General features: G+C 49.3%; 1 protein-coding gene across 5 annotated transcripts in view; it reads left to right on the plus strand.

The window, feature by feature from the left end:
• Window positions 1-22,152, plus strand: part of WASHC2C (WASH complex subunit 2C) — a 2,476,852-nt gene that overhangs the window by 424,977 nt on the left and 2,029,723 nt on the right. The window lies entirely within an intron of this gene.

Consider the following 22,152-nt stretch of genomic DNA (forward strand, 5'->3'; position numbering starts at 1 on the left):
GGGACATGCGTGAACCATGATGCCCCTTGCCCCCTCCACTTGATGGAGCCACTCCTGTGATCCTGGGCAAGTGGCCATGACAGCCGCCGTTATTGTTTAACCAGACTTGGCTTTTCCGTAGGCCCTTCCTCATCACCTGAGCCGACAGCTGTGTTGTCTTCTGGACCTTCCGCTGTCTGTTTGGGCTTTCCTCAGTAAGTAGTAGTTCTCTCAGGCCGGCTCCAGAGCGTCCTTTTACTCAGCTTATTGTTCAGTTCGAGCCCACTGCCCCTTGGTCAGGCTGGCGTACTGTCCAGGGCTTCTGCTGCGGTGTCCGTCTGCTTTGATCGTCCTCACACCCAGCACGTGCCTGCCCGGTCTGTCCCTCCTCATATGGGGGCCTGTACCACTCAAGTCCTCTGACAGGCTCTGCTTCCTTGTCTCGCACTCCTCCTCCTGTGACTGACCGTTCCTGGTAGGATGTGTCCCCAGGAGCGTTCCCCAAGTCAGCGCAGGCAAAGTGTAACCTTCTTGAGGGACAGCGTGTTCACCACCTTTACTGTACGGGTATCCGGTATTGCACAGTTCTCCGGAGCCTAGTTGTATACTTGCTACACGGATTTGCCCTAATCCGCTCTGACCCAGCTTCACTGTCCACTTCTCACGTGCAGTCCGCTCTCTTATCTGTGCCTGCAGTCTTGCCTTCTTATTGCAGGGCCATATTGTGTGGCTAGGCAGCCCCACACCACTCCTCTGTGCCTCTTGCTGTGGCTTTCACCACCTACCAGCCGGGCCTCTTCCCCACTTGGTGGGCAGTGTTGCTTAGTTTCGCTGTAGTGCTTGCCTTCTCCACATGCACCTCTGCTGTAACAGTTGGGTGGTTGTCTCCCCCAGCGTGCCTGCTGTGTTTCTTTATTCTGCCCAAGCCACCTCTCTGTGCAGCCACTTCACCCAGTGTTTTGGCTAAATAAGCTTCCCATGCATTTGGGACTTCACCTTATCTTGCTGCTTCATCAGTTTCAAAGGTTGCCATACCTTGATTACTTCTTGCATGGCGAATACTGTATCCCTTCGGTCGTGTTTAATGTGCGTACATAAGTCTTTGTTCCGCACTGTTACTTGCGGGTGACAATGCTGTTTTCGGTGTGCCTGGACTCAGCCCTGTGGGGTCTGCGACCCGCCGACACAATGTTGCCCACTGTTCCACCTTCGGTTCTTTCAGGAGCTCCGGGGCTGTCAGTCAGAGCTCCGCGGGCCGCCGCAGCCGTTTTCTGCTTTTTTTTCTTTTCTTTTATCGTTCCAGAATGTTCGTATTGACCGCACTTCAAGATTCCAATATTGCTTAGGTTATGTGGGCCAGCTGGATTACTATTTGCTCACGACCAGTCTGGCAGCGGGTTGCCAGTGTACAACACGGTTCTCACTCACTTTGTAGAAACGCTCTCCGGACAGCTTCTTCTGGCCGCCATGTTTTTCTCCCACACGACGGAGTGCCCCAACTCTTCTTTCACTCACCGTATCCTGCAGAAGCAACGATTTCCCCTAGCTGTCAGTTCATGTTATGCCTCATATATTCATGCTCCGGTGGGTCGAAAATGTTGTGCAGCAGCCAGCCCTGAGCGCATACTTTAGTAGGATGAGCAGGAGCCTCCCGGTGTCACTTCCTATTTCATGGCCCTGTAGTCACACCCCCATCCCATTGCAGTAGTTAGTGGTGTTCGACAGGGATGTGTTTTAGCGCCCCTATTGTTTATACATCAATGCGGTAGTCCACCATGTAAAACTGAACTCTTTGGATCCTCCGAAGTTGGGACGGGAGACCTGCCAATCCTCCTCTTTGTGGATGGTGCTGTTTTGCTATCAACGTCCGTGAAGGGCCTTAAATCCACACTGGAGATTTTTGTGATGAAGTGTAGAGAGCTGAGTCTTGAGAATAATATTGCCATGACCAAAATATTGGTCTTTAGACCCAGATGTAAAAAGTGGATTCCAGTCTTGTTGACTATGAATGGGTCACTAATCGAAAATGTACACAACTACGATTATCTGGGTGTTGGACTCAATGATACTGGAGACTGGACCACCCAGTTACTAAAATATAGTTTGACCATCATCTCTGGCTGCCTGTCTGCCATCCAGGAGTGGTGCGCCGCCAGTGATCTCTGCCTTAATGCCAGTAAGACCGAGATACTCCTCATCGCCCCCCGGCTGCCCCCCTCTCTTTCCTGCCACTCTTTGGCCGGCCTCTCTTGGCCCTCTTCCTGCTCCCACCTGCAAGGCCAAAAACCTTGGGGTCATCTTTGACTCCACACTCTCCTCACATCTGACGTCTCCAAGAAGTCATACTACCAGCTGCACCTCCTCAGAGGTATTCTTCCTTTCCTCTCATTCCCCCAGAAGCTCGCTGTCTCCAGAGCTCTGGTTCTCTCTAGGCTTGACTATTGCAACAGCCTCTTTCTAAATCTGCCTGCTTCTTCTCTCTGCTCTCTGCAACTCATCCAGAACAGGACTGCGAGACTTGTCCTTGGCCTCAAGCCCAGGGATCATATTTCTCTAGGCGTGAAATCTCTGCACTGGCTCCCAGTGGCTTCAAGGATTAAGTTCAAAACCCTCTGCATTGTCCACAAGGCGTTCTGGGGCCTCAATATCTACAACTCTCTCTTCCTAAATATCTTCCTTCTCGAGCTCTTCACTCATCTGCCTCCAACTCCCTCAGGGTCAGTCGCTTCTCCGAGCAACGAGCTGGTGATAGATCTCTCTCTTTGGCTGGGGCCTCCCTCTGGAACAGCCTCCCTGCCTCCATGAAACTTGAGGAGAACCATCTTCGGTTCCGGAAGCACCTTAAAACCTTCCTCTTTGCTTCTGCTTTCTCTCCCCCTCTCCCCTGTTGAACTCCTGGCTGCAGTTGCACTGATTACCTGGCCACCCTTCCGATCTCAGCCCAGGCCCCATCAGTTGCACACCTGTACTGCCTGGCAACACCCACACCTGGGGATTGTTTTCTGTATCCCTTCAGTCTCCTACCAGCACTCATGTCTGCACTAGCCTTGCACTCGCCAGCAGTTGGCTGTTGCTTATTTATCTTACTTATTCTAGTATCCCATGTACTGCACTTCCCCTCCCATGCACTTGCGCGATCTGACTGACACCTGGGCTAGTAAGATTGTTGTCTGTCTTCCCTCTGTTCCCCCTCCCTTGTCTCGTCGCGCCTTGAAACACTTGTGTATAGGCATGTTACAAATGCCATATCATAATCATCATATCATATGGGAAAATATGGGGGAGGCATTATAAGATTTTTTTACTCGTATGGCCAGGGTGCTATCTCGCCTGCAATTAATATGCTCTCGGCTCAGGCTAAAAGAGCAGCCATTTATATGGCAGAATTATGGGGCTGCTCAAAATGCAACATGGGTCTGGCTGAGAGAACATGTTTGAGGAAACTATTGGGACTCGCCAGAAGTTGTCCCTCTGCTCCCATGTATTATGAATTGGGATTAAGCTCAATCCAAAAAGAGGTCCAGTAGCGGCCTGTGTTATTTTGGCTTAGATTATGGTTGACCCCTGAATTACAGATTTTCTGAGAGTGGGTATCCATATTCTGGAATCGGAGGGCGGGAAGTCCCTACACTGGTTTCAACATGTAAAGAAACTTTTGCTTTGTATGGGCATGGCTGACTTATTGTTATGCCCACTGGGAATAACTCAGAGCGTCGTTAGCAAGGCCAAGGTGGTGCTACGAAGGCAGTTGGAGATTGACCTGGCTAGCGATTGCTTAGATTGTGGCTGCTGCCAGGTTTTACTTGATATCTAAATTAACAACTGGGCTTGAAATTTAGCTTGATTTTGTTGTCGCTCCATTGGCACGTAAACTTTATTTAAGGTTCAGATTGTCACAATTGAACCTGGCGTATCAAAATGGTACCCTAGTGAGAATGATATCTGCCCAGTTTGTGGCTTGTCCAAGGAGACGTTGCTCCATTCCTTGTTCTTCTGCCAAGGTTATAGGGTTGGACGAGGCAAATAACTAAAAACGATATGCAACAATTATGCTATTCGGAGTACGAGCCTGGCGCTGCAACTATTTAGGAGCACTGAAAACATGGGTGTGGTTTACTGTGTCGCAAACTACTTAGACTTTGCTTGGAGAGTAAGGGGCAGAAGGAAAATTAACGTGAATGTGGTCATGGGGGCATACATGCTTCCACTGATAAATTCATGAACTGTATATAATTGTGTTTTATGTTTGCTTCCGAGGAGTAGTCGGAAGGGTAGCCTTGCTAATTCAAGTACCAAGTTATCTATTTGTATGTGTTTTTATCTCTGTTGATCTTTGTTGCACTTATGTAATATATGAAATGATAATTTGCCTCCTTGCTATTTAACGCATCACTATGTAATAGTTTTTTTTTTATTATATCTCTGTGCTGTTATGGTAGTTATGCCAAAAATAAAGATGAATTGAAAGAAATGTTCCTGTGGTTTTGCTGTCTTTCAGAACAGCTTTTTAGGTAAATGGTTAAAAAGTGAAACAATGGAGTAAATCAAACTTCTTCACAAACCATTAGAATAGAGGAGATGGGGGCAGCTGTAAGTATTGTGAGTACTCACTGTTCTTACTCTGATTTTCCCAAGTGGCTTTGCAGGACGACTGGGAGTCGTTGGAGATAGGTTTTTCCACCGTTGGATCCTATAGAAGATGCCCAGGAGCTGCTGGTGCAATGCAGATTCCGGCCTGGTCCAGGAGCTGAGTGCAACTGTTTCAGAAGAAGAAATGCAGCAGGCACTAATGTAGGCCTCTTTAGCACACTCTACTAGACAAGGGGAGCTGGTTCCAGTGACCGTCACCGCACACGGGCGACCTCTGGCATCGCTCCAGTCGCAAACAAAGACGGTATTCCAGGTCTGTATCCCTTGATGCTAGTAAGCAGAAACATGGCAGGAAGGCGACTTGTAGGACAAGCTGGCGACTACCAAAGTTCCCTGCGAAAACGCGGAATGTGATGCTTCTGGCGTGGTAGCCCAAATCTGAGCTGGTTAGTCCACTGTGATATAGCGACACTTCTGAAGGCTCAAAGCTGCAGGAATGCAAGAAGACGTTGATACTGGTTGGTGCTGCCAGTCCAAGGGTCGAAGCATCGACGAGTGCTTTCTCAGATCAGATAGTCAAGCAGGGTTTTACCGGGACAGTTGCAGGAAAGGTCACCAGACATCTTCGTGATTAATCAACAGGTCTTAAGCCGGCTTTGTGGCTGCACAGGATACTTGGCCCTTTGCTGAAGTACTAGAATGGCTGCAAGACGCCTCTGCTTATCCTAAATTCAGGTGAGTGATCAAACTCAGCCCTCCAATAGAAGGATCTGCACCACTCACTCGGCTAGCAGTGGTCCAATCCGGGACCACTGTGGGTTTCTTTTGTGCATGCCCCCAAGACTTTCTGGAAGCAGTTTGTGGATTGAGACCAAACAGTCCTAACCGACTTCCTGGGTCCACACACACATGGCTTGCACTAGTATGCAAAAGCAGCAGCTTTCCCAGGCAAATACATGACCATATAGGGATTTACTGACCTGATAGGGCGCAAGCAGGAGGCCAAGAAACAATATGACGAAAGGACATGTGAAAAACCTTTTGGTGGCCGTTTTGGGACACTAGCCACGTTTAGTAGCCAAACGTGTTAAAAACGAATGGGCACACTAAAATAAAAGCAAAAATTGTAAAAATTGATCTGCTGCCACCAGCGAGTCCTTGGGTACATATAAAAGTAACCAAAAATCCTCATTGTAAAAGTCTAGGGTGATGCAAAAGTATGCACTGCAAGAAAGGTTACCAAAACAGGTAAAAAGGTAAGACACCAAAGGGAAGCATAGTTTCCCAGTACTGATAGTGTGAACTACTGATCAGTTTCCCCATGACCAAAAGAGCGAAAAGGCCAGGGATGTGAAGCTGGAGGTTTTACCTCTGTGTAAAAAGTCAAGACAACAAAATGTTTGGGGGTCCATAGAATATGGAGGAAAAGTTGCCTAAAAGAGAAATCGTTCCTAAAGCCATGCCATTAACACAGGACATTTCAAATGATCATACAGGTTAACTCCCATATGGCAAACTAGGATGCTGTGATCTGTAGACCATGGATGATTACTTCCCCTGGGCAGAGGGGTCGAATTCCCTAGATTTGTCATATAGCACGTATTGCTGTAGGACAGAGATGCCTTTTTAAATTCCCCCATTTTGGCCCTACAGTGATTATATACTCTGACATTTGATTTTTGAATTAGGATTGCAGCAGCTACAATTTTTAGGTTTGGCTTCACAAGCAGTTTCTCTCATTAGTAGCCTAATATTCCTTTTTGGTAGATATTTGAGTAGAAATTGATTTGTCTAATTCTTGCTCTTGGTCATTTAGTTTTAGGGTCTTTTCTTTGTTTGCGGAAATCAGGTCAGGCATAAAATAGCCGCTGTGCACACATGGGCTCACTTTCATCCCAGCCCTATACCCTCTATAGTGGTCTAGACCTGTCCCTAGTCCTATAGGCAAGCCATTAAACACCTGGTGTATGATTGGAGGGCTGGCCTCCCCATAATGCATGGTTATATCTAGGGGAAACCCAAACCCTGCCTTGGCTCTGCTGGTTTTCTACGGGGTGTCTGCATGTTTTCTTACCTGCTAGAAGATTTTGCCACAACCCTGCTGCTGCTGCATTTGTAGGATCAGATCTGGCCATACTCTGTGTCCTCCCCTGTACTTTCGGCTTGATTCCTGGCTGTTTGATGTCCTTGTGGCTGTCTTCTTCCTCCCCATCGTCCTCCACTTCGGCTGGGCTAGGAACTCCTAGCTAGCACAGTCGCTAAGGTATTTCGCTGCTTCTTCCACCTTGGACTAAGAAGCTGCTATGTTGCAAAGGGGTTATGGGACATCACTACCTCACCTCTGTTTGTTTTGGCCGTCCTTGGTCTTATCCACTGTGCTTTGATCATTGGACCGTGTTTTGCTGGCTGCCTGGTTTGTCCATTGAACCTCTAGAATCTGGTTCCTCTGTCTTAATCAAGCCATCATCACGGATGTTTTCATACCTTTCTGCTGAGTCTCAATCCTTTGAAGGCCAATTATTCTTGCTTTAGGACGCTGTGGCCGTTATTAGTCTGGGGTTTATGTCCCAGGGTAACTTGTTCAGGTGCCTCAATTTGCTTAGGAAGACTTATAATCACCAAGTTTGTGTGCGTTCTTGGATAGGTGCTTTCAGGAACTGTTACTATGAGTAAACTACCTATGGGCTCTGAGTTGGTGGATTAATCCCGATATATACACCCTGAAGGATCTCTGTGGTTGGGTCCCCTTCAACCTTGTTAAGATGCAGTTCTAAAATCATCCCTGCCGGAAGATTTTAGGAGGACACTCTAGTTATGGTTAATTGGGAGTCTCTGAGCATTTAGCCACAACCCAATCAAGGTGCGTGGATGAGTAGTCGAGGCTTAGTCTCAGGAGGGAGGGAGGGAAGGAGTGGTCTAGGGCACTGGTGAAACCCCACAGAATAATGCACAATAGTTTAGACAGTAAAGCTACAAAAATACAGCTATTTATTAGCCCTTTAAGAACACACAAAGAAATTAAACTAGCATGTAATATTAGCACACAAAACTGTGTTTCACAATTAATATACATTCACCAGTAGGTTCACTAACAATGCATCAACCAATAATACACCATCTAAGTAAGGAGGGTAATCCGATGCAGATAAAATTAATAGAACCGATACAATGCAAGTTCCCTTTTACTTAAGAAGTCCAGCCCTAAGATGTATGCTGTCCAATGCTCAAAAGTCACAGGTTCCAGTAAAGGGTCTTCTAGGAAGGCATTCTTGCAAAGGATGCAATGGGCGTGGTGTGGTGATTTAAAACAGTTCAAACTTTATTTCTAAGTACAATGAGTATTTGTCCAGAAACAGTTAAGTTCTCCTCGCTATGCCAGTCCCAAGGGTAGCCAAGGGGTAGGATAATTGACTGAGGTTCGTTGAACAAACGTCAGCACAGGGTGAGTTAGTGGACTATGGGTTTTGCACCCCGTGTAACCTTATGGCGGACAGAGGGGGGCAGGAACAGTTAAGTTTACTTACCCCCCTGACTGATTTTCCAGGTCACCTTGGATCATCTGGGAATTGCTAGGGCCACGATCTTCGTCCTTTGTTCGGTTCAAGGGTCCCCAGGTGTTGCAGGTTCGATTGCCTTTTCCAGTTGGGTCCAGCTGCAAGATGCAGTACCAGAATGAGGAGAATGCTGGCAGTCGCAGTGCATACCCCTTCAGGACAATTCACAGAATGGATTAAGATGAGTTCCAGTGACTGTCATCACTTGCAAGCGGCAACAGGAAATCTTTTTAGATGCTGTCACAGAAGCAGCTCCACCTCAGCCTCCTTTAGATGCTATGACATGGACATTTCAGGAGAAAGCAACTTATGGCATAAATTGGGGACCAGCAAAGTTCAGAGGCTTAACACTGAACGGTGATGGCTGCAGTGAGGTAATCCACAAGGGAGCTGGTCAGTGCACCTGGCAGGGTAGGGACACTTCCAAAGGCTTTTGAGGTATGCAACCTCGAGAAGGCGTTGGAACTAGTTGGCCCCACTAGTCGAATGGCTGCAGCACCGACAAGGGTTTTCAGAGATCAGGCAGAGGGGCAGGACTTCACCAGGACTTTACTGGAGTGGATGCTGGTTCACTGTAGAATTCATCCTGTTGTCTTCAGTGGCCTGCTCTTCATCATAGGAATTTTGGCTTCAACGTAGATCTGAAGAATGGCTGCATAAGTCCTCCTCTTATCCAAAATTGGAGCTGGAAGGAAGTTCTACCCACCAATGGAAAGAATCTGCCTCATGCAAACAGTCAGTAGCTGTCCAATCAGGGATAACTGCTGGTTTCAGATCTGCCCAGCAGTAGACTTTCTGGCACCAAGGGATGTGGACTGGGACTATATAGTCCCAGTCCCCCTCCCTTTGGCTCACACACACAGGGCCTCATTACGAGTTCGCTGGTCCAGAATCCGTTGTTTCTGTGATGACAGTGACACCATTTCCGCGACCACAAGCTTGCGGAATCATCGGCCGATTGCGGGTTGTCAGTCGCGCACCTTAAGGACGCGGAAATGGTGTCACCGCCGGCACTGAAACGCTCACGGACACGGACATACCGCCAAAAACAGCAGTGGAAAATACTCGACCGTCCCCGCCGACACAGACATGGAATCACCGGAAGCGGAAACACCATGATCGCGAAAACCGGAAAGAGAGAGGCAGCCATTACATAAACCACAATCCACTGCCATCCTCACAAACCAAAGGCCACATCAACTCCTACATTTGGAAAAACAAACCACCACAATGGCATCCCGGCTACAAGACAGCACAAGTAGAGGTTCAGTGAGGCGGAGCTCACAGTGCTTGTGGAGCACATTGTAGGCAATGCTGACATGCTATTCAGCGCAGACCAGCGGCGCAGCACACAGCAACGCCATAAGGAGGTCTGGGCAGAAGCAGCACACAGGTGCACAGCCATAGGGGTGACCACATGCACTGTCAAGGACTGCCACAATAGGTGGGATGACCTACGGCTGCAAGTGCGGAATCTCATTGCTGCACACTGTCAGCACAGCACTGCCACCGGGGGAGGCCCAGCATCGCCATTAAAACTCGAGTCGTGGGAGGAGCGGTGCTGCAGTATCCTGCACCTCGAGGGGATACAGGGCGACGCAGAAGTTGGAGTATGCCCAACTGTTCATGCAGGTAAGTGCACAGAGTACAAAGTCATGGGTGTGAACCCCCCCTGTCCCCCCAAGCCAGGGCAGAAGTGACCCAATGCATCCACCAGTGAACCCCCCCCCCGTGCCAAGGCAGGAGTGACCCAATGCATCCACCAATGAACCCCCCCACCCCAGCTAGGGCAGGAGTGACCCAATGCATCCACCAATGAACCCACCCACCCCAGCTAGGGCATGAGTGACCCAATGCATCCACCAATGAATAACAAGGGTAGGAGTGAGTGACCCAATGCATCCACCAATTAACCCCCCATTCCCCTGCCAGGGCAGGAGTGACCCAACACATCCACCAATGAAACATCCCCCCTACTCCCCCCACCCCACCCCAGCCAGGGCAAGAATGACCCAATGCATCCACCGATGAACCCAGACAACAAGCAACACACACTGAAGGCATGCCCCCTGGACATGCACACAGTGCATGACTGAGTACAAGTTGAGACACACAAACACCTGAGTGCATCACCTGTCAAATGTGTGTACATACAAGTGGGCAGGGATCGTTCAGCAGGATGCATGTGATGAACCCATCATATCCCACCACACAACTAACAGCATGCCCTCTATTCCCCCACAGGCACGTCAAGTGACCGCGATACGGCACAACAGGCAACGCCACGTCCACCGGTACTTGGCCGACGCAGCCGTCCTGCCCGGGATGGCGATGCCAGCACCTCCGGGACACAGGCACCTGCATCACCAACATCTGGCACGGATGCCCCAACCCACGTGGCCAACCCCGTACAGCCTGCTGCCACACAAGTAGCACCCATCACCACCGTGACCACAGAAACCATTAAGCAGGCAGTTTGCACTGAGGAGGATGCTGCATCCTGTGGTGACAGTGCCCCGATCGTGCAGCCTGAAGGTGCAGGACAGGAGGAGGTGGATGACATGTGACATCTCATCCTTCCACAACCTGCAGTTTAGCCCCCCAGCTCCATACGGTCACCAACAATGGCTGAGTTGAGTGCACGCATGCAGCTCATGGAAGGCCAGCAGGCCAGCCTTGCACAGCTGGTGGAAAGGCAGTTGGAGGAGGCTAGGCTGCAGCGGGAGGAGGCAATGCAGCAGTGGGAGGAGGCAAGGCTGCAGCGCAAAAGCACTGCCACATCGGTACGTCGCCTGTCCAGGGCCATCGGGCGTTTTGGCACAGCAAATGTGACCATGTCACGCAATGTCCGGGAAGGCAATAGCATAATGTCCTCCATCTTTGATTCAATGTTGGTGGCCCAGCACTCGTATTTTGGCTGTGTGCCTCCAGTGGCGTCCACCAGCACCACCCCCTCAAGTTCCGTCACAGGCAGCCCACGGAGGCGCTCAAGTTGGCTGGCTGGCTCCTCTGGCAAGGTCGCTACTGCACATAAGCGCGGCTGGAAATAGTGTCCATTAGGAGTGACTGTCCACAAGACACTTTGGGATAATTGGGTGTATGGTGCTGGGCACGTTTGGGAGGTGGGGGAGGTCCATTATGTGGTTAGTATGTTGGGGCCTGGTTGGGGGTGGGTATGTTTGGGGGGAGGGTGGGCACAGATGTACAGCTGTCCTATCAATATCGCCTTATTTCATGCTTTAATATTAAATCACTGTTGAAAATGAACTGACGAGTGGACATCCGTTTTTTCATTTGCAATGACTCCATTTGTTGTCGTGCTACATTACATTTATGTAGTGCTGTTCATGTAGTCTCTCAAAAGAAACTGTAAATGAGTTCTTCCTGTGCATGTTGTCAATCATGTGCAACCCTGCCAGGGGATGCAGCCATCCCATCCTCATTGTCATTTATCATCCACTTAATCAGCATCCACTGTGTCTGGGGGCAGGGGGGACGTTCCTGCTCATGCACAGATTGTGCAGCATGGCACACACAACCACTATTTTACCCGTATTCACTGGCTTGTACAGCAATGATCTGCCAGATCTGCTCAAGCAGCGGAACCTGGCCTTCAGTAAACCAAATGTCCTCTCAGTCATGCCACGTGTGCCGACGTGTGCCCTGTTGTCGGCCTCCTCATGCCTGTTCCTTGACCTCTGTATGGGCGTCATCAGCCAAGGCGTCAGTGCATATCCTGCATCACCTACATGGTAAGGAAGGGGACTTGTCAGTGTTTGTGGCATCCATGTGTGTATAAGATGCCGAACATTCATGTACCATTGGTGATTCAATCATATGGGGCATTGCGCTGATCTGACTACTGGGTGAATCCCATTCCTGGGTCATTGTTCATATTGGCGCTTTGACATTGGTGAACGACTCGCTGTGCATTGGATGATGGCCTTATGCTCATTTGTGGTTGGTAATTATGGCACTGTGCAGTGATGGAGACACGCGGAGACAGTCTGTCGATGGACACTGTGATAACGTGGAACGATGCACAATGTCAGATATGCACTCATCATGTGCATTGTGGGGGCACAGGTGCATTGGATGTGTCCGGGGACCCGCTCCCACGTGTTGTGTTTGCTTGTGGTGGTACGACATGTCTTGGTTGTGCATCTCCTTTGGCAGAGTTTGTACGGGTACACTGTGGCCTTCTGTATTGTGAAGCGTTGTGGGGTGTGGTGACGCGTTGTGGGGTGTAGTGACTGTCCATTGCATAGGTCAGGGGGTCATACATTGGCAGTTGTACTCACCCAATAGCCATGTGCTCTTTCCAGCATAGCCTTCCATGTACTGTGGCAATGCTGAATTCCGCAGGGCCATTGAGTCATGTGTCGAACCCGGGAAACGTGCACTGCAATGGGTTATCACTTGTCCAGCGTTGCATACCATCTGTACATTTAGTGAGTGGTATTGTTTCCTATTGCGGTACACCAACTCCATTGCACGTGGTACTGTCAGCTCTATGTGGGTGCAGTCTAATGAGCCAATGCAATTTGACATGCCAGCAATGACATGGAAGGTCATCTTGGTGGCATAAACCTGGGCAGGGGCCCGGGGGAGGGCAATGTGTTCAGATGCATGGTGCAGCAGGGCATCCGGTACCTGGTCGAGTATCCTTGAAAAACAGGGTTGTGACAGCCCGTGCAGCTCTCAACAGTGCGCTGATACATTCCAGTCCCTAGGAAATGCAGCACCTAGACCACCTTCAGCAGGGGCGGGATTGCCATCTGAATTTCAATGTGGCTGCTGATGTCGTCCTCAATCATGGTGACAATGGACATGATTGTTGGACGGTCAAGCCGATATAATGTGTGGATCTGCCCTGCGGTCCGGTTCCAGGGTGAGGCCCTGATGCTGGGTATTGCAAGCTGCCTGCGGGCTCGTGTCGGCTGCACATTTGGATTTGGTATGGGTGCCGGGTTTGCAATCCGCTGCCTGCACCTCCTCTGCCTCCTTCTCCTCTGCTGCATTACTGCAACTATGTGCGCTGCAGCCTGTAGGTTCAATAGCCCCAGGTCCATTGCTGCTACAGCGGCTGCCTGCATGGTTGTGTCTGGAGTTGGCCTGGGTGTGGGTGAAGCCCTTTTGTAGGCTCCCAGTGGCCTGCTGGGTGCATCTGGGCTCATTTGGTGCACCTGTGGCCTGATTCAGCTCACCTGCCACTGTTTACCGCCATGTCCGCAGTGGCGGCGGTACCACCACGGTTTTGACGGTGATTCCGCAACATCGGTGGCAGTGTTTCCCTGTCCGTGCTACTTGTAATGCGCACAGTGTTTCGTGTTGCCGCTAACAGGGGTGTCGACGCGCTGTGTCCGCCAATGCTTTTTCCGGGTGCGTTGTCTGCGTGGGGGTGGATTCGGGGTGATGGTATTTCCTGAATCGCAGGTCAGAATTAGCTGGTCCAGTAAACGTTGCCGGTACGGTTTTAACAGCAACGTTACATCTGGACCGGCAGACTTGTAATGAGGCCCATAGTCTCATTAACCCGCGAAAGCAGCAGCTTTCCTGGGCAAGTGCATGACCTTATATGGGATTTCCTGAACTGAGAAAGCAGGAAGAAGGCCAAACTACAATTTGGCCAAAGAACAAGCTACACACATTGTGGCATAGCTAGCTTTGGGTGCTAGCCACCTTTAGTGACCATTTGCAGTAAACGCGAACGAGCATGAGTTAAATAATACAGACACTGTAAACATTTTGTCTGGCCCACCTTGTCTTTGGTACATTTAAAAAGTTACCTAAAACCCATAGTAACAAAAGTTGGGGGAAAGTTTCTCAGTACTGACAGTCTTGGGGACTAGTCTGGTTCCCCATAACAATGGGCAAAAGGCAAAGGAAGTGAAGCTAATGGCTTTACTTGCCTTCAAAAGGTCAGGACAGGTTCAGAAATAAGCAGAACGAAGGGTATCCCATTGAAATGAAGGGTGGGAATGGTGTAAAAGAGAATATCTTTCCTTACAAACTTTAATGAACGTTGATTTGCATTGGTCTAAATCCTGTTGTGCTTCCTTCCTTCCTTCCTGTGGATGATGGTCCTCCACACAGCACTGGATCTCTTCTTGAGGGTAGGTTGCTACTTTCTCTGCACCTGTGAGGGAACTGAGACTTACCTGGCTTTTCACTATAATCACGGGTCTGGCTACAGACTGTCCCGTTATTGCATATGTGGTACTTTCTCAAACACTAAACAACTCCTACAAATGATATTGTAAGGTATTTATGTGAACAGTGACCTACGTCTGGGGTCCCCGTAGGATTACTGGAGTTTTCCAGTAGACACTTCTTAATGTGTATATTGCATCCCTGCCTCTTGATTTAAATGAACATTCTTTTCTACCCGTGTTCCCTTTTTTGGATTGCAATAGGCCGTTCTGGGCCTGGATAGTGTAAGCCTGTATTTGTATTTTATTGAATTTATATAGCCCTTTACTCCAAAGTGCTTTACATGAGAACAAGTAAACGTACAGCAAGCATAAGATGACAATTGAACCACAACCTGATAACGGCATAAAGAACAACTTACAATATTATAGTGGAGAGAAGGGTGTAGGAGGGGAGAGGTGAACAAGGGAGTGGTAGGTGGAAGAGGAGTTAAGGACGGGGAAAGTGCAGGAATGAAAGGGAAGAAGGTAGGTGAAAGTGAGACAAGAATCGAGCGGGGGAAGAAGGGGAAAAAAGGGATGGAAATGGTTAGGAAGAGGAGCAGTATGAGGTGAGGGTAAAGGGGAAGGGAGGAGGTAGAGAAGGAGGGGTGCTAGGGAGGAGAGTGGAAGAGGCAAGATTTTAGAGTGGAGCGAAAGGAAGGGTAGGAGGGAGAAGAGCGGATGTGAAGGGGGAGGCAGTTCCAGTGGAAAGGAGCAAAGAGTTGGAAAGAGCGGAAGTGGGAGGGGGCACAGTGTGGAGGAGGAGGAGAGAGTAGGAAAAGATTAGCAGAGCGGAGAGGACGAGAAGGTGTGTGAAAGGAAAGAATGGAGGAGAGGTAAGGGGGAGCAAGATTATAGAGGGATTTGAAAACAAGACAGAGTAACTTGAACTTGAGTTGGGAGTGGAAAGAGAGCCAACCTAGAGAGGTGAGGGAGGAGGAGATGGAGTCAAGAGGTGAGAGAAGGCGTAGGGAGTGGATGGCACAGTGGTAGATGGATTTGAGAGGGGAGAGATGGGAGGAGGGGAGTCCGAAAAGGAGGGAGGAACAGTAGAAGAGTCTGGAGAAGAGGAGGGAAGTAATTAAGTTTAGTGGCGTGAAAGGTAAGGAAGGGTCAAATTTTACGAATGTTATAGAGGTGAAAGCGACAGGAATTAGCAGTGAGAGAAATGTGGTAAGATAGAGAGAGGTGAGGGTCAAGATGGAGACTAAGGTTGCGGGAGTGGGGAGAGGAGAGCTGGGTGGGGGGAAAGAGAATGAAGGGGGGAGGGGAGGGAGGAGGGACAGTGATAGCAGTGAAGAAAAGGAGTTAAGTTTTATCAGTATTCAGATTGAGGACATCCAGGATTTGATAGCAGAAAGGCAAGAAGAGAGTTTATCATGAATGTCAGGAGAGAAGGCGGAGAAGGAGAGGAAGAGTTGGGTGTCATCAGCATAGAGATGGTGCAGGATGCCAAAAGAGGAGATAATAGGAGCTAATAATGAGGTGAAGAGTGAGAAAAGAAAAGGGCCAAAAACAGAACCTTGGGGAACTCTGTAGTTGAGAGGAAAAGAAGGGGAGGAGGAGTCACCCCAGGAGACAGAAAAGGTGGGGTTAGAAAGATAAAAGGAGAGCCAGTTAAGAACGTTGTCCTTGAAGCCAAATGATGAAAGGGAGGTGAGAAGAAGATGATGGTCAAAAGTATCAAAAGCAGCAGAAAGGTCAAGGGGGAATAAGGATGGAGGAGTGCTTTGCGTAGCTTGCAGAGAGGAGATAGTTGAGAACAGAAGTGAGGGCTGTTTCATTGGAGTGCAGTGGGCGGAAGCCAGATTGGGTGGAGGGAAGGAGTGAGTGGTTGGAGATGAAGGAAGAGTGTTGGGAATAGACAATACGCTCAAGAAGTTTAGAAAGGAAGGGTAGTAGAGAGATGAAGCGATAGTTGGAGGCAAGGTGGGGGTTGGCAGAAGGATTTTTGAGGATAGGGATGATAGTAGCGTGTTTAAATGGAGAGAGAAAGGTGGAAGTTGAAAGGCAGATGTTAAAGAAAGAGGTGAGGTAGGGGATGAGGAGGGGGTAGATTTTAGGGATGAGGGGAGAGGGAATAGGGTCAGAGGGGGAAGCAGTAGGATGAGTGTTGGATAGGAGAAGAGTGATATCCGGATGCGTGACCGGAGCAAAAGAGGACATAACAGAGGTAGAGGTAGGTAGAGGCTGTGCATAGGCCGACATCTAGTGTAAGCTGCGGAGTATTACAGTTGTTTTCGAAACTCCAAAATGGACGTTGACAGGGTATGCCAGTAATACTGTCCATAGTGTGACGTCCACTGTACCCATGATCCCTTAAGCGTCGAGGTCCCTCAGATTGTTTTTTTCTGCCATGCTAGACTGACGCATATGGCGGAGTTCCTTTTGGCGCTAAGCCATTGACTTTTCACAATTAACAATAGTATTTTCTTTCCATCCTTTCACCGACCTCCGAAACACCACGCCGGTGAATAAAGAAAACATCCTGTCGGAGACCACCGCGGCGGACCGTTCGGCCTTGGAAGGCCGCCCGGGCCTCGGCCCAGACAGTAGGGCGAGAGGGGGGAGGCCATTTTAGAATGCATATTCTCCCCTTCTTAAACTTTGTTCGCCAAGCTGTCATAACCATAACCTATAATTATGGAAAATACACAGTGTAAATTTTGCCCCAAGTGTAACTGAACATTCCTGTAGTTGGACGAACACTTAGTTTGTAATTTGTGTCTTCCAAGAGACCACGTCGAAACGTCTTGTCGAGCGTGCAGGCTCTTCAGGCTAAAGATGTTAAAGGACTGCTCCACGAAACGCTGAGCCCACTACACCAGGCAACTCAATGCCATGGAGGTAGAGGGAACCTTTAGCGATGGCAGTGACGCCGTACATTCGGACGGCGAGGGCGACGGAGTAGCTTCAGCTACTGAAGCGCAGAACCCCGACCCCGTAGGATAGGCCAGTGGCCATGTTGTAGGGACTACACCCAGCGGCGCCAGCGCTACAAAAGCACACACCACCAAGCACATAAGCCCTAGTTGAGATTTGACAAATGAGTCGAGTACTCAACATCGTTCGACACCCAGAGAAAGGTCCACCGAGTCCCGATGAAGATGGCCACACGACAGGGTTCAACCGTTGAAGGGCGGCAAGGGCGTCGTTCGAAAAACCCTTCTGAAGGTCGATTGTCCTCGGGCGTCTGATAAAGCGCCAGACCCCAAGAAGTCTGTAAAACTCTCCCCTGGGCGCCAGAGTATGGAAAACCACCACAAAAGACCTCCAAGACCCCTGATGGGGACAAGAGCCCTCCTAGGGAGAAAGCACCACGGAAGGGAAAGCCTACATTATCCAAGCCCATAGAAAAACCTAAGGATTCTAGGCCTAAAGTAATACCTCCCACTAATGAGTACTTGGGTCTTACCCCTCAATCTATGGTGATCCTAAGTTCCAAGGATTCGTCTTCCCAAGATACTGATAGAGTAATGCGAAGAATGACCTTTATGGGCAATTTTTACTAGATAACCCAGATTACTTTCAGAGTTTCGTTTACACTGCACTCCTCCCACCTCAGCCCCTTTCGGCTCTCAAGCCTCTGCCTTACCTATTCAACCCCCTACTAAGCGGTCTCGCTCTAATGTTCCCTTACAAAGTACAGTTATAGATGTACATGACCCTGAATTAGACCAAGAAGACCAGGAAGATCTATCCTTTGTGGAGGCCTCTGACCCTCAACTTATTGAGGAGGATACAGATGAACCTTATTATGGGGATGACAAGGAATCGGAGGCAGACCAAGAGACTAACATGTACTCCATGGACTCCCCTTTTAATCAAGACACTCCAGTTGACGATTCCCATGTGGATAATTAACCCCTCCTCAATGAAGTATTAGCCAAAGCGGCGGAACACTTCCAAATTGACACTCGATGTACAGGAGGGTAGAGACTTTGCAGAACAAATCCTGGGGGACAAAAAGACAGTTTATCCCGCTACTAAAATCAGTGCAACGCAGAATACAGCCATCCTTGAAGCTCCCAATCTCATACGGGCTGTTAACCTGCGTGTGGAGAAATTGTTCAGGCCTGCACCCTCAGACCCTTTATATATTAGAGGCCAACTAAAACCAAACTCCTTAGTTGTCACCACAACTAGAAAGAGAGCAGGCACACCCCTTGCTTCCTATGAAGCACCACCGGATAAAGAAAGAAAACAATCTATGCCATGGGCAGAAAGGTCGCCGCCTCTGCGGCCTATCAAACCAGGATAGCCAACAATGCAACCCTCTTGGCTAGTTATAATTGTCATATGTGGGAAGACATTTCTGCTTTACTTTCATCTTCCCCGGAGCCACTCGGATCACAACTAGCTCAGGTGGCAGCAGATGGAAGGGCTGTATCTACTTGTCTCAAATCAAATTTCGATGTGGCGGACAATGCCGGAAGAGTCACTGCAGAGGCGACTGTTATAAAGAGGCATGCATGGCTGTGCCAGTCAGGCTTTAGGCCAGAAACACAGGCCCCTCTAATAAACATGCCATGGGACCTAAAGTGCTCTTCGGTAAGACCGTGGAAGATGCACTTAAAACAGCAAAGGACAAGTCTGACACTCTAAAATCTTTAGGTCAACTCACTAACAAGCCTACTGGTCAGAGAGGTAACAGTCATTTTCGCCGTTTTCGGTGCCAAAATTCTCAGAGGATCCAGCTACAATCAGGGCCAAGGCTCCAACTGGGGCAGTAATCAAGGACAAACCTTCCAGGGCTATCCCAGAGGACAACACAGAGATCGTGGTCGGAGCAAAGGCCCTGCTCGAGGTGGCACTCCACCTCAGGGCAAGTGACATTCCGCTCCAGGTATCCTCCCATGCATCTCCAGTAGGAGGACACATTTCCAACTTCACCCACGCATGGGAGGGTATCACCTCGGACAGATGGGTGCTGTCCACGGTAGTAGGGGGCTACTGTATAGAACTACTTCAACGTCCTCACAACCACCCCCTACGGCAGATAATCCACTCAGAAGAACATCAGCGGATCCTTCTAGAAGAGATAACTACACTTCTATGAAAGGCCGCCATAGAAGTGGTCCCAGCCAACCAGGTAAATGTTAAGATGGGGTCTGAACTCTGTTCTGGAGGGGCAGAGGTTCAGAAGGCCAGCCTACTTTCTTGGAACAGGGTAACCTCTGGACAAGCCAGACCAATCACGGTAGCGATGGCGGTGGTCAAGACTAGGTCTCAAGAGGGGTGAGGGTGACTGAAAGCCCGCAATGAGCACACAAAGCAAGGACGCTTACAAATTACTCCAGACAGGTGATATATTAAAAATATAGACACATTTATTACAAGGCCTTTGTAACATCGACCATAGTAAAGAATCACGGTAAAATTCCAATAAACCAACGCATCACAAGCAATACAATATATATACAGGACCAAGGGGTCTAAAGAGTTAGAAGCACGAAATATGCAGACCACCTAGATGGGGAGGAAAACAGGCAGTGCAAGTAATGGTTAGACCCAGTTCGACATCAGAGGCCACCTAACTAGGAGGAAGTCCGAGCCCTACGAAGAGTGGAGCCTTGTGCTGAAAAGTACCTGCACACGCGGGTGCCAACGGGCAAAGGAGAGTCTCTTCAGGGAGATCAGGCAGTTCAGAGAGGTGAACAAAACGATGATGAACAGTTCCCTGCTACTCAAGCGCGGTCTCCACTTGGGGGCAGATGTAGGGCGCAAGTGCGGGAAAGGGTTGCTGTTTACGACAGTGGTGGAGAGCCACAGGCTCCTGCGGGAGGGCGACCAGTTAGGGTATTGACTACTCACCGGTCCCTGATGCAGGCAGACCCAGGCTTCTCCGGTTCTGTTTCGGTACTGGCAGGTTCAGATGTGATCAGCAGGATGTCTTGACGCCGTGTAGATTCCGCGACAGCAGGAGTCAGGGTCGAGGGTGTCCCAAATGCAGCGAACACGCACAGGTTTGTTACCACAGCAGGGCAACTCGGCAACCGCAGGTATTCCGGTCCCAAAGCACACGTCTCACTTCAGACCTGGGGATGCCAAGTGTACGAATCGTGTGAGAGTGCCAAGGACACAGGGTTAGCAGTAAGCCAGACGGCTGTGACAGAGCAAGGTTCCTGTGTAGGCTGGTCAGTCCACTGGATGGCCCAGGGATGCTTCCGAAGGCTTGCGTACAGGATTTGGTGAAGATGCCGAGAATAGTTGTTCCCACTATTCTAAAGGGTCGAAGCGCCAGTACAGGCCTTCTCGTTCGATCAGAGGCAGAGGGGTCTCACAGGACGACAGCAGTGCAGGGTGCCAAACCTTCAGCGGGTCACCAGCGATTCCTCGACTCAGCTTCTTAGTTGCAGGATACTTGGCTCCTTATCCTTTGTTTGTGAGAACTCAGGAGATCGACATGGTAGTGGTGTTTCCAGCCTCCTCTTATCCAGAGTTCCCTTTGCGCCAAAATGGAGAGGACCCAGTGGGAGATCTGCTCACAAAACACTCACACCATATGTGGACCTATCACGGACCACGGTGGTCCCAGGCATTCAACATCCCAGCCCACAACCTGGAGGCACACATAAGGCATGCAGAAGCCTGTGAAAGCGTTGTTTTTCCGCAGGAAAGTGCATGACCAAATAAGGACTGCCCCCGGTCAGCTGGGGGAAGGTGAAGGGGCAAGACGGTCAGTGGACAGGACAAAGAACCTCGTGGCATGGCCATTTTGAAGGCCAGTTCACCCATTTTGGCCAAACGCGGGAAGCGCGGTTAACATGGCAAAAAGGGGTTCAAAACACAAAGAAACGATAGCTGCCACCAGTCCCGTCCGTGACACACTTGCACATTTCATGATAAGTCCAGCGAGAGTTTCTAGGGCCATTGGAATGACTAGAGACCCAAGAGCGCGGTAATGTAAGTTACGGTGCACTCTTGTTTCATGTTGCTCAAAAGCTGCAACATGAGGAAAGGACTAAGGGAAACAAAGTCTCCCGGTACTGACTGTTTTAAGGGCATGTCAGTTTCCCCGTAAGAATGGAGCAAAAACCCAGAGGAGTGCGGCGGAAGGCTGCGCTTCTGTGGCAAAGTCTAGATCAGGGTGTAAAACAGCAAAAGGTTTGGGGGTTGCCACATGGAAAGAAAATTACCTAGAATTATGAAATCTTTCCTAACAGTAAACAGGGGTATTTTTTCAACTTACTTCCTTGTGCCAAAGACAGATCTAACAATGCACCCTCAATTAGATTTACGCCCTGCAAACAAGTATGTCAAGCCACAAAGGTTCTGCATGACTATGCGACAAGAGGTAATCCCGCTAGTAAAAAAGGGGGATTACATGGCAACCCTGGATATGAAAGATACCTATTTTCATATTTCAATGTTCCCAGTGCACAGAAGATTCTTGCGTTTCAAGATAGCGAACAGACACTACCAATTCAAAGTGCTGCCCTTTGGACTAGCCTCAACTCCAAGGCTGGCAGTAGTGGCAGCGCACCTGCGCAGGGAGTCAATCCCAGTGTACCCTAACCTGGACGACTGGCTCATAACAGGGGAATCACTTCTGATTTGTAGACAACAAATCCAAAGAACAATCAACCTCCTCTTTCAATTGGGCTTCCCCATCAACGAGAAAGTGTCAAGCCTAGTGCCAAGCACTTCAAAACAGTTCCTAGGAGCTGTCCTAAACACAGCAAAGGGTTTGGTCTTTCCTTCAGAGGAAAGAGTAAGAAATGTGTTACTGCAAATACAACATTATCAGGCTGGCCACCAGATAAGGGTGCGCAAAGCAATGCGTTTAATAGGCATGATGGCATCTTGCATTTACCTTGTTCCTCATGCGTGCC

The sequence above is a fragment of the Ambystoma mexicanum genome, chromosome 8 (assembly GCF_040938575.1).
Source record: "Ambystoma mexicanum isolate Mex_15411 chromosome 8, UKY_AmexF1_1, whole genome shotgun sequence".
Classification (NCBI taxonomy): Eukaryota; Metazoa; Chordata; class Amphibia; order Caudata; family Ambystomatidae; genus Ambystoma; species Ambystoma mexicanum.